Genomic DNA, 16,683 nt, shown 5'->3' on the forward strand with positions numbered 1-16,683 from the left:
ACAGTCATATCATAAGAAATAATGTTAATTTGATCATACTGATAATAGAAGAGGCGTAAAAAGAAAAAAAAAAAAAAGGTGGTAAGACCCTGAATCTACCTTGAAGATAGAGAGGATAGGAGATTCTGGTTCATTGGGTATAGTCAGAAATAACCCCAAAGATTGGGTATAAGAAACAGAAATGTGGTTTTTATCAACTGTGGGTGGGCAGGTACAGAGGGAAAGATGATTTGTTCAGTACTGACATATTTAGTTTGCAATGCCTACTGGACATTTAAGTAGGAATGTCAAATACACAATTTGAGGAATAAACCTGGAACTCAGGGTAGAATTTAGACTGGCTGGACCTAGGATTCATGGCTTAAGATTTTTTCCTCAGGAATCCGTAAATGCTGACATTCTTTTTTCACTAATAGTGTTGCAATTAATGCCTAATGAATTCTATAACGGTCTGAAAAAAATGATAAAGTAAAACATGTTACTGCATTCAATGCACATGAGAAAAAGAAAGTTAAATGATCTTTAATAACAGGCATTTATCTTACCGTTATATATCCTTTTAAGAAAAAACCTCGCAGTTGCATACCACTGTCTTACATTACATAATGTTGGTTTCCAAATTTCTTTGAAATTCAGAGTATAGAGTGTCTTCTGAATCACAATAAGCTATGGACAGTTATTCAGAGGGCAAAGGTAGCACATGGCCTTTTTAAACATAGACAAAGGATCTTGATCTCTCTGAAAATCATAGAAAGGACAAGCTTATATTAGAGTCATATTGCAGAATCTTTGTGTATTTGATTAAATTCATTGGTTTTTCTTCTTAATAGAATTACATATTTCTAGATATTATCTTATCTTGAAAGGTACCTGGAAAGCTTTTTCCAGATATATATCTGGTCCTGGTCAGTAGGCTCTTTTTAGTATATAATTTGTCAGTTCGAAGAGTCTATGCTCGTGTCCTAAGTATGTAGCTAGGTTTGCACATGCTCAAGCAATGACCTCATCATCATAACCTTGCCCATCTACTGGGTTTCAGAATCTCTCTTCTTTCAAGCCATCTTTCTCCATATCTCTAACTCAACTTTCTGCCATGTCGGTTCCACCCCTTACTATTTTTCAGTTAGTTGTAAATTCTTCGCTGGAAATATTTTCCTTTTTAAAAACTCGGTTGACTTCAAATTCATCTCAATTTGCTGTCCTGTCTCATTAATCATCAAGGCCATGCTTCTTTGATGTCCATGTAAAACAGTTTCTGTGTAAAATTTTACTCTGATTTATTAAGTTAGTCTCCAAGGGTCCTTTTCATCTGTCTCTTGCATGCTAAGTTTGTTTTTCTTCCCTTACACTGTACAATTTCATCATGAGAACCATACTTTTGTTTTGCTTATTCAAATTTCTATTGCTCAGACCTAACAAAACCTATCATTTGTCCCAAAATACTGTTTGGTTTCTTTTTGGATCCCTCTTTCTATTCTCCTGGGCACTGTTAGAGTTCTCCATTTTGAATTTAATGTGAAGGCCTGAATGATTTGGGTTTATATTATTAAATGTATTAATTCAGAAGATGGAGAATGACATGGTTCATGAGTTGTTCCACAAGGGAACTTTCTCTGTGGTTTTCTTTTGTTTACTGGGAAGCGCATCAGTCAGCAAGTTTTCTGCTGGGCAAAGATAGAATAATTGCTCTGCACTATCATTGGTTGGCAGAGGTGAAAATTGGTATATTTCTACCACATTTAGGAAAAAAAAACAAAAACCTTTGACTTTTGAAGAAGTGTGTGTGTGTGTGTAAGTTTTCATTCAAGATATTCACTGTTTTTTAAAACATGCCCATATTCTCCATGAAACTTACTAGGCTAATATTCCCTTTATTTTCATTTTTGATTAGTATATAATTTGTCCAGGTCCATGATTGTTGGAGTATTCTATTTTCTTTTTTAAAAACTTTTTAAATAAGTTTTTATTTTAATTCAGTATAGTTAACATACAGTGTTATATTAATTTCAGGTGTACCATATAGTGATTCAACAATTCCATACATCACCTGGTGCTCATCACAAGTGCCTTCCTTAATCCGCATTACTTCTACCGCCCATCCCCCCACCCACCTCCCCTCTGGTAACAATCAGTTTGTTCTCTATAGTTAAGTGTCTATTTCTTGGTTTGCCTCTCTTTCTCTTTTGTTTTCCCTTTACTCACTTATTTTGCTTATTAAATTCCACATATGAGTGAATTCATATTGTATTTGTCTTTCTCTGACTTATTTCAATTAACTTAATAGTCTCTAGCTCCATCCATGTCATTGCAAATGTCAAGATTTTATTCTTTTTCAAGGCTGAATAATATTCCACTATATATATAGTGGATATAGTGGAATATATATATATATATATATATATATTTCATATATTTTGCCTTTATCCATTCATCTATCCATGGACACTTGGGCTGCTTCCATAATTTGGCTTTTATAAATAAAGCTGCTATAAACATTGGGGTACGTGTATCCCTTTGAATTTGTGTTTCAGTATTTGGGGAGGGAGATAAATATCCAGTGGTTTTGATTACTGGATTGTAGGATGGTTCTATTTTAACTTTTCCAGGAACCTCCATACTGTTTTCCAGAGTGGCTGAACCGGTTTGCATTCTCAGCAGTGCCCAAATGTTCCTTTTTCTCCATATCCTTGCCAACACTTATTTTTTCTTATGTTTTTTATTTTAACCATTCTGACAGGTGTGAGGTGATAGCTCATTGTAGTTTTGATTTGCATTTCCCTGATAATAAGTGATGATGAGCATCTTTTCATTTGTCTGTTGGTCATTAGTATGTCTTCTTTGGAGAAATGTCTGTTCATGTCTTCTGCCCAGTTTTAATTGGATTATTATTATTATTATTATTTTTTTTTTGGGTGTTGAGTTGTATTAGTTCCTTATATATTTTGGATACTAGCCCTTTATTGGATATGTCATTTGCAAATATATTCTCTCATGTGGTAAGTTGCCTTTTAGTTTTGTTGATTGTTTTCTTCACTGTGCAGAAGCATTTTATTTTGATGTAGTCCCAATAGTTTATTTGAGCTATTCTATTTTCTTTTTTTTTTTTTAAAGATTTTATTTATTTATTTGACAGAGAGATAGAGAGCACAAGTAGGCAGAGTGGCAGGCAGAGGGAGAGGGAGAAGCAGGCTTCCCGCTGAGCGGGGAGCCCGATGCGGAGCTCGATCCCAGGATCTTTGGATCGTGACCTGAGCCGAAGGCAGCCGCTTAGCTGACTGAGCCACCCAGGTGCCCCGAGCTATTCTATTTTCTTATTGAGTTTATCATTTGGATTAGTCAATGAAATGAAAATAAAGGGAATATTAGCCTAGTAAGTTTCTCAGGACCATTTTTGAGCAGATATTTTAGGAGCCATACACAATTTTTTTCTCACTTCTACAAATCCCAGATTTTTTCTCTTGATTCTTTCCTCTGTTTTCTCCAGGTATGGGTCTAGATTGCAGAATAAAAATTATGTGGAGCAGAGCTACACAAAACTGCCACCAGTATTTAATGTGAATGAGAACTTAAGTATCTGTTGTTGGAAACCACTGAATTTGGGGATTTGTTACTGCAGCCAAATCTGACTGATACAATATCAGTGTTGATGGAGATTTTCCTCTACATTTGTCTTATTCTGGTTATACAATTGTTTTAGGGGGAGCTTAGGGAAATTTTCTATGCTGCCATTTTCCCCCATGAATATTGATTAATTTAATTTGAGTTATTGAATTAAATTGAATTGAAATATATTATTAAATCTAGCATATCTTGTGAATGTATACTCAAAATGCCATAAGATAAATGGATTCAATTAATCTTGATTTCTGTTTATATCTAATTTCATTTGACATTTTGTCTATCACATTTATGGCCACTGGTCTAGCTCAATCTTCTTCTGACTTTAAATTAAGTCTTTTTTCCCCTTCTACAATGATGAATTTCCTCTATATTAGTGTTTCAGAGATAAGGGTTATGGGCATAATTAAAGAACCATGTATAAATTATTTAACCATTATATTAAATTGCATATCTAAAATAGATCATAGCCACAAAGTTTGTATATCGTCAAGCAGAGAAATGACTGACATTAAGTCAAGCCAACCTGGAATGAGTTTAATAAGTCTGAGGGGGCATGATTAGGAAACCAGTCATTTGGGAAGAAAACATGTATTAGTCCATCTTTGATGATCTGAGACTCCATCCTCACTATAGATAACATATATCAGATATCAAATTTTGGAAAGAAATGAGAGGTTGAAAAATGCCAGTTTCTTTACACTGCCACTGAGAAAAATATATAACTACCTTGTAATGGGCAAAATCTTTTGTAATATGAAAAAGCATATATATACATTATATGTTAAAAAAAAAAGATAGTAGGAAGGGAAAAATGAAGGGGGGGAAATCGGAGGGGGAGATGAACCATGAGAGACTATGGATTCTGAAAAACAAACTGAGGGTTTTAGAGGGGAGGGGGTGGGGGGATGGGTTAGCCTGGTGATGGGATTAAACAGGGCATGTACTGAATGGAACACTGGGTGTTATATGCAAACAATGAATCATGGAACACTACATCAAAAACTAATGATGTAATGCATGGTGATTAACATAACATAATAAAAAAAATTAAAAAAGCATATATATATCAGAAGGATATTCTGCAAGGACAGTTCCCATTTTTAGGAGATGTTCAACTGCTCCAGACTCTCACATTTTAGATGAAGAAGACTAAGTCATCAGTTAGCAATATCTGTACTACTCAATTTTGAATTTAATTACATGTAGCTTAAAAAAAGCTAATGGGACATTACATGTAGCTTAAAAAATAGCTAATGGGATAGAAATTTGGACATTTCTATCCTACCATCTGTCTGGATTGTCTTCATCGTCCTACATCACAGGCAAATTCCCCCTCATATTTTAAGATTTAGCTTAGCCTAAATTAGGCAAGTCTCTTTTATGCAACTTCTGTATTCTCATCAAGCCATTGGCTCCCTCTAGCAGTTGTCACATTTTATTAACATTAGAACACAAACTTCTTATAAAGTCTTTGTAGGTGTTGAGTATATGTCTACAGAATGAGTGAATGAATGAATGAATGAATGAATGAAAATTAGATGATTTGACATAAGTAACAATTAAATTTGGTAGGGTCACACACTGAATTGTCTTACACATTAAAGGGGTCAATGAGATAATATTATAAATCAACTAGAAAAAAAAAATCCAAGTGCTGGTGAGTATGTAGAGCAACTAGAATTCTCATACACTGCTGGTGTGAATGCCAAAAGGTACAACCACTTTGGAAAGCTCTTCAACAGTTTCTTGTAAAGTTAAACATTAGTGTAAAACAGCAATTCCACTTTTAGGAATTTACCCAGTGGTAGTGAAAACATGTTTCCACAAGACCTATACACAGATGTTCATAGTAACCTTATTTAAAGGAGCCTCAAATGGGAACAGTCTAGATGCTTTTCAACTGGTGGATGGAATTATGGTATATCCATACAATTAATATTCTCAGCAAAAGTGAATGGACTTGATATGTGCACCGATAGGGATAAAGTTCAAATATATGATACTAAGTGAAAGAAGTTACAGTTAAGAGAGCATATTACCTGCTTTCATTTATATGACATTTTAGAAAGGCAGAACAATAGAGACAAAAATCAGATTGCCAGGAAACTCTTCTTTGGTGGAAGAAAGGGAGTGATTGAAAAAGGACATGAGGTGGGCGCCTGGGTGGCTCAGTTGGTTAAGTGACTGCCTTCGGCTCAGGTCATGATCCCGGAGTCCCGGGATCGAGTCCCACATCGGGCTCCCTGCTCGGCGGGGAGTCTGCTTCTCCCTCTAACCCTACCCCCTCTTGCGCTCTCTCTCTCACTCTCTCTCTCTCTAATAAATAAATTTTAAAAAAATCTTTAAAAAAAAAAAGAAAAAGGACATGAGGCAATTTCTTTAGTGAAATGGGGTTGTTTTATATTTTGATTGTGGTTAAATGATTGTATAAATTTGTTTTGCTCTCTTTTTAAATGAAATAAAATGCCCTATGCATTCATTATTTATATTACAACCTTACAAAGCTAGAAGTAGCTAATATAAATTATGAAATTTCCCGAAAATTTACATTTTGAGTGTTTGCTTTGTGCCAGTATTACTCTGTGTTCTTTATAACTCCTTTAATCATTTAAGCAACACCAAGGATTATCATCATTCCTCTTCTACAGATAACATATCTAAAGATCAAATAACCAAAATACACTGCAACAGGTAAGCACTGAGAGTGGGGTTTCTAACTAGATCCTTCTGGCTCTTAATTACATGTGCTAACACATGGGGTTATGGCTGACAGGAGAATTGTCATTCTGAGCAGTCTTGATCACATATGAATAGAATTATTTTCCTGCCTAAAACATTTCTATTTATTTCCTTTTCATATAGAATAATATCCACAATTCTCCATCATGACCTCTGAAGTTCCACATACACAGATCCTTGTCAATCTCCCCATCCTCTCCATCCCATTCTCCCTGTGGTCCACCAGGCTCTGTACAAGCACAACAATTCTGCATGTGTGGCTCCTTGCTCTGGCAAATCTCTGCATCCTACTCTTCCTATAAAGGATTGTTTTCATTTTAAGGTCTCAACCTAAATGTCCTTTCATCAGAGATATGTTTCTTCATCACTCTATAAGATTTGTTTATTATCGTTTTCTCCCAACAAACAAACCTGGTATATTGCCTAGAACATAATAAATACTCAGTGAATGTTTTAAATAAATGAATGAATACATTAACGAATAGGCAGGTGCAGAGAGAAAACTGTTATAATCTAGTTCAAAAAGAAAGACTGTTCAAAAGGAGAACTTTTGGATTTCAAAGCTTAAATCTGAGGTCTGCATATATTAATGAAAATCAATAAATAGCAATAGGCTTGCTAGGAAGACAGAAGCTGGGATTAAATCAATTAAGAATGTTGTCTCTATGTAAATTAGAAACATCAACTAAATTAAACTGCCGAAAATGGAAGATTAAAAGAATATTAATGAGCTGATAGAAACTTGATAAAACTTCCAAAATGTTGTCATTGTTGTTGCTTTTACTTCAGTGAGAACCAAATATGGGGAAAAGGCATTTTGAGAGTGTTTCATGCCTTCTTAATGTCTTGCAAACACAATTTGCTGAAGGGCACTGCCTCAGACCTTCATCATCTGAGTTAAAATACAAGACAGGGTGAGTCCTTTCATAACTTCCACCCATATCAGGGATTAAGCAGGATTCTTTCAAAGATTAGTGCATGCTCCTGTACAAGTGTTTCATGCTGATATTATTTTTGAGAAATACATTTTACTGTGATAGCTACACTAAAAAATGGTGCCCAGCAAGTTTGAGGGGTCCACAGAACCCTCTATTCCTCTAGTGGGACCCCATCCATCTCCCCACCTCCTACCTTTAGAAACATTCCTTGGCAGGAGGTAAACTTAGAACTGATCTTCCACACACAACAGGCTCCCCCACAATACACACGTGTACACACATACATTTTCAGGGTAATCCTCTCATCTCTCTATCCCCTTTATCTCAGAAAACACAACAAACCGTGAGTGCTATGAATTGTGTAAGACTGTTGGATCACAGATCTGTACCTATGAAACAAATCATACATCATATGTTAAAAAAAGAAGAAAATGGTAGGAAGAGAAAAATAAAGGGGGGGGGAATTGGAGAGGGAGACGAACTATGAGAGACTATGGACTCTGAGAAACAAGCTGAGGGTTCTAGAGGGGAGGGGGGATGGGTTAGCCTGGTGATGGGTATTAAAGAGGGCACGTATTGAATGGAGCACTGGTGTTATATGCAAACAATGAATCATGGAACACTACATCAAAAACTAATGATGTGATGTATGGTGATTAACATAACTTAACAAAATTAAAAAAAAAGAAAAAACACAACAAACACACGTGTGTCCACCAACTGCACAGGGATATGAACCTCCTAACTGGACCCAGTCTGCCTCTCTCCCAGGTCCCCTAAATTCTTTACTTGTGCTGTTTGGTCTCTCAGCAATATGCCTCATTTCTTCTACCTCTTCTCTGAGTACTTGCTCTACCTTCTTGCTCTAACATAAGTCTGAAGGTCTCTAAGGACGTTGCTTCCATTTAAAGAGGAGGCTCTCTCTGTCCTCTAGTCCTCATTTTCTGCTGGCCCTGCCTGGAAGTAGGGTTCTCCTTGCCAGCGCTTCCAAATAATCCACTATTTCCACACCCTCATAACATTTCTTTTTCTTGTATTCTCCTAGAAAAAAACGTCTTTAGGTAAATCCACTCTCTGCCTACTATGTGCCTTTTTGAGGACAGCTGACCATATTTGGAGAAAGCGAACCAAAAAATGCTGACTGCTCTCACTGAAATGTTTAATATGGAAATCTCAAGTGGGATCTCAGCATTGTCTAGCAAGTCCGGTGTATATCTCTTCACAAATCACTATCTCAGTTTCTGAAAAGGCTAATTCCCCTATCAACAGCCCTTCAGACTTCCACAACCCATCACCCTTTCTCGTTTTCAGTTCCCAATCTTGTTTCTTGTTTCACTGAGGAAATAAAACCAATCAGTGAGTACCTTTTTGATCTCCTCACAGCTAAATCTGATTACCCTGATTCATACCTGTATGCTGTTTCTTTATTCCCATTCAAAGGGATACATTATCCCCATGACCACTGCTCCATTTCTCTGAACACATCTTTATGAAAACATTATCCAAAAAAATTAGTCAATATTTGTTACCTCCATTTGCTCAATTCCCATTCTCTCTTGGGCTTTTGTTTCTAACACTACCTGAGCACACATGGTCAGATTCATTAATGGCCTCAACAATGAGAAATATGATGGTAAATTCTCAATATTCATTCCACTCACCTCAGAGCCAATATTTGACCCAGTTGATCACATTTTCTTCAAATGGTTCCTTCCCTCAGACTCACAGGTTTTATAGTCCTTTCACTCCCTATCTCCTCTCTGCCTTATCTTCTGATGTTCTCTCCTCTCAATCTGCTCTAATTTTCTAGATGATACAAATGACTCCATGGAGTTAAAGGCCAGCTGATGGCCCCTGAATTTGTATTTTTATCCATAATACCTTCCCTGATCTCAGATTCATATAAATAACTATCTACCTGACATTTCCACTAGAATGTTTAAAAGCTACCTTAAAATAGCCCTTATTTTACCAAATCTTCAATTTCTATACCCAAACCTTGATTTTTCTTAGTGTTCATGCACTCACTAAGCAGCAGCAATATTTACTCAGATGCTCAGGAACCAAAACTTAGAGTTATCCTAACCCCTCTCTTTCTTTTACAGTGTATATTACTCACATATTGCTGCATAACAAATTGCCCCAAGTGTAATGGCTTAAATTAAATGTCATATTATCTTACGATTTCTGTGAGTCAGGAGTCAAGGCATGACTTGGTTGTGGCTCTCTGCCTCAAAGTCTTTCCCCAGGTTACAGGATAGCTGTTTTCCAGTCATCTCCAAACTCCACTGGGATTGAGGGGTTTGCTTCCAGACTCACTTGTGTAGTTTTCTTCATGCTTCCATTTCTGATGGGTTGTTAGATTAAGGACCTTGAATCCTTTCTTTGTCATTTGAGCCTCCCTGTGGAGCCCTTTACAACATGACTGCTTGCTGGCCCCCATATGAGTGAACCAAGAGATGGAAGGCGAGAGCGACCATGAGAAGAGAGTCAGTGAGAAAACAAGAGTGTGTGCTGAAGAAGAAAGTCACAGTCTTCTTGTCATTTAATCTTCAAGTGATATTCACTCTTGCCATGTTTTATTCATCCTTGAGTGGAGGGGATTGTTACATCATGACAATGAATACCAGAAAGTGGGCATCACTAAGGACTGTCTTCAAGGATTCCTTCCACAAGTGTTGTGCTGAGCTGAGCTGATGGGCATGGATTCAGGAGAGTGGACTGTGCATATTGCTCTCTAACTCTGTGTTCAGTGGAATCACATTTGTAGCTTGATATCAACCATGTTGGGAGTATGTACACCAGTGAAACTGGCAAATATGACATATCAAGGCTTTTTCATTTCCAGAAAGCTGGTTGTTAAACATTTACCAGCACACCGCTACATACAGACCATATCTAGCATATCAGCATATCTTGTAAGGACCACCTTCCAACACACTTTGAACTGTCCAGTTCTCATCACTTAGCATTTTTAAAAAATAGTCATCTCCCACCTAGCCTAAGGGCAATAGCTTCTTAACTAATCTCATTTCACTTTGTTTCCCATATCCACAGGTTTCTTTCTTGCAACAGCCAGAGAGATCTGTGAGTCAGATCATGTTACTCCCTTGTTCAACATACACCAATAGTTCCCAGCCCTCTTAGAAGAGAATTCAAAGGCAGCTGTGCAAGGCCATATATAATGTACTCTTGCTAATATCTCTAATTTTGTTCTCCTTCCATTCATTATGTTCAACTGCACTGGACTCTCTTGTGTTTTGAACAGACTAAACAAGCTCACACCCCAGGGCCTTTGAATTTGCCTAGAATGACTTCATCCTAGTATCTCATGATTCTGCCCATATGTCATGCTATCACTGAGGTCTTTTATCTCAAACTGCACTCTTTAACCTCTAGCGCAACCATCAATATTTTCTTCATAGTACTTTTAGTTGCCATACATTACATATCCATTTCCTTGTTTGTTCATTGCCTTTCTTCCCTATTAGAGAGTGAGGGCAGGAATTTTGTTCACTGCTCTGCCTGGCATATTTAGGAGTTCCATAAAGATTTGTTGAAGGGATGAATTAATTATAATCGTTTCATCTGCTGTTCATAATATCTTTATAAAACAGATGCTATTAACAACTGCTTACCGATGAGGAAGCTCAAAGAATTCCAAGACTAGATATTTGGTTAGCCAGGATTCAATCCAGGTCTTTGGGACTCCAGTGTCCAAGGTCATTGTGTTAATCCATAATTTATTTCTCCTAGGAAGCTATTCATGATTTCTGATAGTGTGGAAGTACTTTGCCAAGATCTTGGGTTGCACAGAGGATAACCACACAAAAATTGTGTTGGAGACACAAAAATTTAATCATAAGTTGACTTGTCTGCCTCCACTAGTCCAAAGTTCCTTGAGGGTAGAGATGGCATATCATTCAACATTTTATCCCCAATATTTAGTATAATTTTGGCATACAGTAGAGGTTCAATGTACAACTGTTGAATGATTCTATTCATTTGTTCATGCTCATGTATTAAACATGAAGGAATTAATGGAATGACACAAAACTGCCTCCCTAGCAGGAAATATAGTAGATGATGAAGAAAACACTGAAGATTATTGATCATGGCAGTGGTATAAAGACATGGCTGAAAAAAATTCATTACATTTAAGACAATGTACAAATAACAATACAGAATCTGAAATTTCAGGAATATGATATTATGTCTCCATAAAATATAATTTTAATGGAGCAAAAATCTGTCCTGGTCATAAAATAAAATTTCTTTTTAAAAATAATGGAGTTGGTTTTCTCCATTTTTATCCTAATTCTCCTATGTTTGAAGATCAGACCAAGTTGTGTCATCATGAATAGAAGGACGTATGGATGGATAGGTGGATAGGTGGATGGATATTTTGGTGAGCAGTTAATAATGAAGTGAAAGGAGACACAGTTTATTATAAGGGCAAGTCTTCTGCAAAATTGGCATTGAATTAGAATCTCTAGTTGTCACTTAACTCTGTTTTAGAGCTCAAAATGAGGGAAAGGTAGCAGAGGGGGCTGTTGGATTTTTAAGAGGACTCTGTAACTAAATGTAAATTTCCCTCAGATATTTGACAGGAAACACAGACATTCCTAAGGATCTGCTATCATGGGGCTTTTTAATAAGGTAATTTCTTTCAGTTGTTACCCCAAGCAAAAAGTGATTTTTATTTTCAAAAGTAGTGAATGGCATAATCTCATCACCACCATTCACAAAAGAGTGCTGATCTGTGGGAGAATACAAAGGATCAGATAAAGAAGGCTCAGAAAAAGGGAGAATGGAGTCTGTCCCTATGTTGAGAGCAAGATAGACAGAGTTGAATGTGTTTCTTGGGAACATGTTTATTAAATATTGTGGAAATCTATGGCTAAAGACTTCCGAGTAAATTCTTTATATGTCCAAAAGAAAATAAATGAAGAATGTAGCAATATTATTATTCATAAAATCACAAATTAAATACTTATAGGTACTTACTTCTTTAGTTTAATAAACGATGCTGAAATTCATGTTTCCTTTAAATTCTTCAGGCTTAGTCTTTCTGAAAGGAAACATATAAAGAGCACAATTTCATGATTTTTTTTTTTTTGCTAAGAAATATATATTTGGGAAAAAAATAATTATGGCATTGAGGTCCAAATTTTAGTTCTCTTTCTTCCCATTCTCATGTGACATTTAGTGAAATGAATTTCCTCAACTCTAAAGCTGAGCAGAAATACTCTTTCAAAAATTAATTAACAAATGTCAGTATTTGCAATATCAATCTAATAATCAAACCCACGGGGTAATGAATAAATCTTCTCTGACAAGGAACCAATATTCAAGTTGTCTTCAAAGGCCTCAATTTGTACATGTGCAGAGATAGATGAGCAAATATGCCACTTGTTTTCTTTTGAAAAAGATCTGGGATGTAGCAGGATGATGTTTGTTTACCACTGGGCTTTTAAACCACATTTTCCTCTAAAACACGTAAAAGAGAGAGCTAAATCTGGAGACACTAAAACTGCATATCCTGGAGGGTTCAGGGCCTCTTCCCCTACCTTGGCCTATGCCAGGAACAGAGCTTTGGCCTTGGTGCCCCTGACTCACTTCTCCAAGCCTCTCCCCTGTGTCTTTCGCACTGGCAGTGCATTAGCCTGCTTTTCCCATGTGATCCCACTGTCCTTTTGGTTTCAGAGAGTTCTCTATGTGCTTTTTTTTTTTTTTAAGATTTTATTTATTTGTCAGAGAGAGAGCACAAACAGGGAGAGCTGCAGAGGCAGAGGGAGAAACAGGCTCCCCACTGAGCAAGAAGCCAGATGTGGGACTGGATCCCAGGACCCCGGAATTATGGCCTGAGCTGAGGGCAGACACTCAACCTACTGAGACACCCAGGTGTCCCTCTCTATGGGCTTCTTAATATTCCCCTGGGGTCATCTGTCCGCCAGGCTTTCATCAAAAGACATTAATTAAGTTACTTCCCAAAGAAGGTTAGGTAATGATGACAAAGAATACCAGTGCGTAATAAAATGAAAAAAAAAAAAATACAAAACAAACAAACAAAAAACAAACCAAAGACCCCACTAAACCCAGAATGCCTTTTCATATATTTTGGTGTTAAAGTGTTCTTTTACATAATGATCAGGAGAAATGGTGGCTTTTGTTGTTTTTATTTTTTAGGGTCTGAAAAATACCTGCAACATTAAGCTCTACATTAAAATACTGTGTTAACTGTGAAGGGTTTAAGATTTTCTGTTTCTGAGATGAAATGTTCCTGTTTTAGTGCTGACAGAAGGCTGCAGGAAATAGAGACTTCCTTTACTTTTTATTGCATTTACTGTATAGTACTTTATTTATGGACTCTTGATTTAAGCGTTAATATTCCCATTAGGTGGTGGGAGAGATATTTATATGTTGAGTACTACTGCTCTTTTTCCTATAAATTCATTTCTAGAGTTTAAATTCTCTATTTAAATTTGACAAGGAAAATTTACAAGGAATCTTTTTTTAGACTTCTGTTAAATTTGTATTTGTCTTATGGCCAGCAATACTATACAGACTATACTCTAGAAAGGAAACATTTATTTGAAAATGATCGACTCTTTCACTACCCTTTAAAGATAATAGTACCATCAAATAACTGTTACTGATACCATCATTATTAAAATTTATTCCCTACTATGTCAGGTGTCTGTAAGCTGCATTTAATGTATTAACTTTGAATTGAATGGGTTAAACAGAATTTAAAACCCTCAGTGTTTGATCTCTCTTGCTAACCAGATAGGATGCTGGAAGTGACCTCTGAAATCAGCATTTACTTTTAGACCCAGTAAACAAATGCCCTTTGTTTTTTTTTGAATTGAGGTATAATTGGCATATAGTATTATATTGGTTTCAGGTGTACAGTGTAATGATTCAATGTTTGTATATATTGCAAAATGATCACCATGATAATTCGAGTTAAATCCATCCACCATTCATAGTTACAAAATTATTTTCTCGTGATAAAAATTTTTAAGATTCACTCTCTTTATTAACTTTCAAATATGCAGTACAATATTATTAGGTGGTATTTTTTAAATCTTATTTTACAAATCTTTAAAATCTGAGAACCACTAATTAAAAAAAAAAAAGAAGCACTGGTTTTCGTTGTGGACTCTGGTTTAAAGACTGAGACTGCCATTTAATATTTAAATAACAGATATTTTTACATGACATGGAACTTTCAAGTGGTTTCCGTGACATGCAGGAGATACTGTGAAGCAAAGGAATAGAGACTCCAGGGATACTGCCTGTGCGATGTCCTGAATCCTCAGCATGGTGATCATGAGCTAGTTATCTTATCTCTCTCTCTCTTCCTAAAAGGAGGAAATTAGTAATACATCATGATTACTGAGACATAATGAGTTCACAGATATTCTTAAAATAGTGCTGGCCCATGGTAAGTGTACAAAAAGTGTTTTTGCTATGCTTATTGTTATTTAGTTAAATCAGGAAATTTTAGTGTTAAATATCACGGAATTTTGGAATCGTGGGCTTTGGAATCAGACACATTTGTATTTAAGTCCATTATATTCTAACTATATATATTTATGAAACAGTATCTAATCTTCCTGGGCCCTAGTTTTTCAATGATAAAAAGAGGCTATGAACAAAAATTACATCAAAAATGTTACAAGGGTTAAATAAGGCATGTGAAAACAACGCTATTAGTAAACACCTAAATGTATGTATAATCCTATGTGTAGATGTAGCATGTATGTGTACTTGCTTGTAACATGTATGTAGTCAAGATGTCAATGGCTGTCTTCTAGCTCCTGAACTAAGAAGGGGTGCAGAAAGCCATTGATGAAAGCTTCCTTCAGGAATCTCAAAGCCCCCCTTCGACGTCCAGCACATCTCTAGGCATCCTTCATTAACTGTTCACCTTAGCTTAAAGCTACTTTCTAGTATTAGAATCATCTCATCATCACACCCTGCATGCCCCCAAACACATACTCCATTTCCTTCATTAACATCAATTCAAAATTATCACAAGATGGATGCGATGACTAGAAAGCAAGACATGCGACTTGAAATGGATCACTTGAGCACTCCCAGCTTAAAAAGCCCCTTGCAATCCATCGTTGAAGTATCTCTCTCCTCTTCATCTCACCTTTCCTCTGGCTTCACTTCTCTTTTAAATTTCCTCTCAACCCTTTTTCCTCCCTTTCTTCAGAATCAAAGTAAAAGGTCTCACCTTGCCTTATGCAAAATAATCTGGCCAACTCTTGTTGTCTTGGAGAGTTTTGATGACAAAGCACAGAAATAAAGTTCTGTTTCTGTCTTAATGTCTATTCATTTGTTACCCCATGAAATGAGAATGGATTAATGGATTCTAACCAGATTTGGAGGGAATATTTAGAATGGTTTGACAAAAGTATAAACAACATATCAAACTTCTAATTAAATTATGGGGGCTCCAGGAAACAATGTTTTTTCATTCATTCTGAAGACTAAGTTACATAACTGTGACCATTTTAAGAACAGATGTTTAGATCTTTACATTTTAAACATTTTACCATAATTTGATGGATGAGACGTGTTGTCACTATCACGTGATTGACTTTATTTTGTTACTCTTTAGTGAATGCACATTAGAAATGATACGAAGGCCAGTTGTGACTCAAATGTGAAGATCAATGAGAGCTGAAAATTAGAATTTTGAGCTTTGCGCAGTGACAGTATCATAGCCAATGAGGTTTATCCGAGGCACGATTATTGCTAATTAAAAATTAGAATTTTGAGAGTGTCTCTAAGTGGTATTACAATGAGAAACTGCATAACAATGAGCCTTCTCCACCCCCACCCCACAACACACACAGAGTGAGCACCATCCTAGCCATTAGGAAAATGCAAACCCTTGCATGTGTAAACACAACTAAATTGCAGTGTGGGAAGGTCTGCACCCAAAGGGACAGATGATCTTTTTTCAGAACTTAATTTCAGCTGAAATTAAAATATACACTACCGAACCTCAGGTTGGTCATTTGTAAGAGGGGATGCTAGCCCGACCTCACAAGGTGGTGTGAGTGCTAGGGAAGATAACATAAGCAGACCACAGGGAGTCATCTGGTATATCCCGATGCATTGTTATTCATCATTCCTTTGGGTTTTTCTCCCTCCATTTTCTCCTCATTACTTTTTAGAGTCAGTTATCTTCAACCTTGTAATGCAACTTTCCTCTCTAATGGCTCTCTGCTCTAGAAAGGAAGTTAAACATGCTAATTTTATTTCATGGTTCTTCTCACATCTAAAAAAAAAAAAAAAGATCAGATCCAGCCCTTGCCACCCTGTCCCCTAGAGCCCCAGTGTAGCATTATGATTGTTGCCAGTT

General features: G+C 36.3%; 1 pseudogene; it reads left to right on the forward strand.

Moving 5' to 3' along the window:
- The first annotated feature begins 16,013 nt into the window (after positions 1-16,013).
- LOC123839960 (U4 spliceosomal RNA) lies at positions 16,014-16,138 on the forward strand (annotated as a pseudogene).
- The last annotated feature ends 545 nt before the right edge of the window (positions 16,139-16,683 follow it).

The sequence above is a fragment of the Mirounga angustirostris genome, unplaced genomic scaffold, assembly GCF_029215605.1.
Source record: "Mirounga angustirostris isolate CCGP_5_RB_7025 unplaced genomic scaffold, mMirAng1.0.hap1 SCAF_3, whole genome shotgun sequence".
Classification (NCBI taxonomy): domain Eukaryota; kingdom Metazoa; phylum Chordata; class Mammalia; order Carnivora; family Phocidae; genus Mirounga; species Mirounga angustirostris.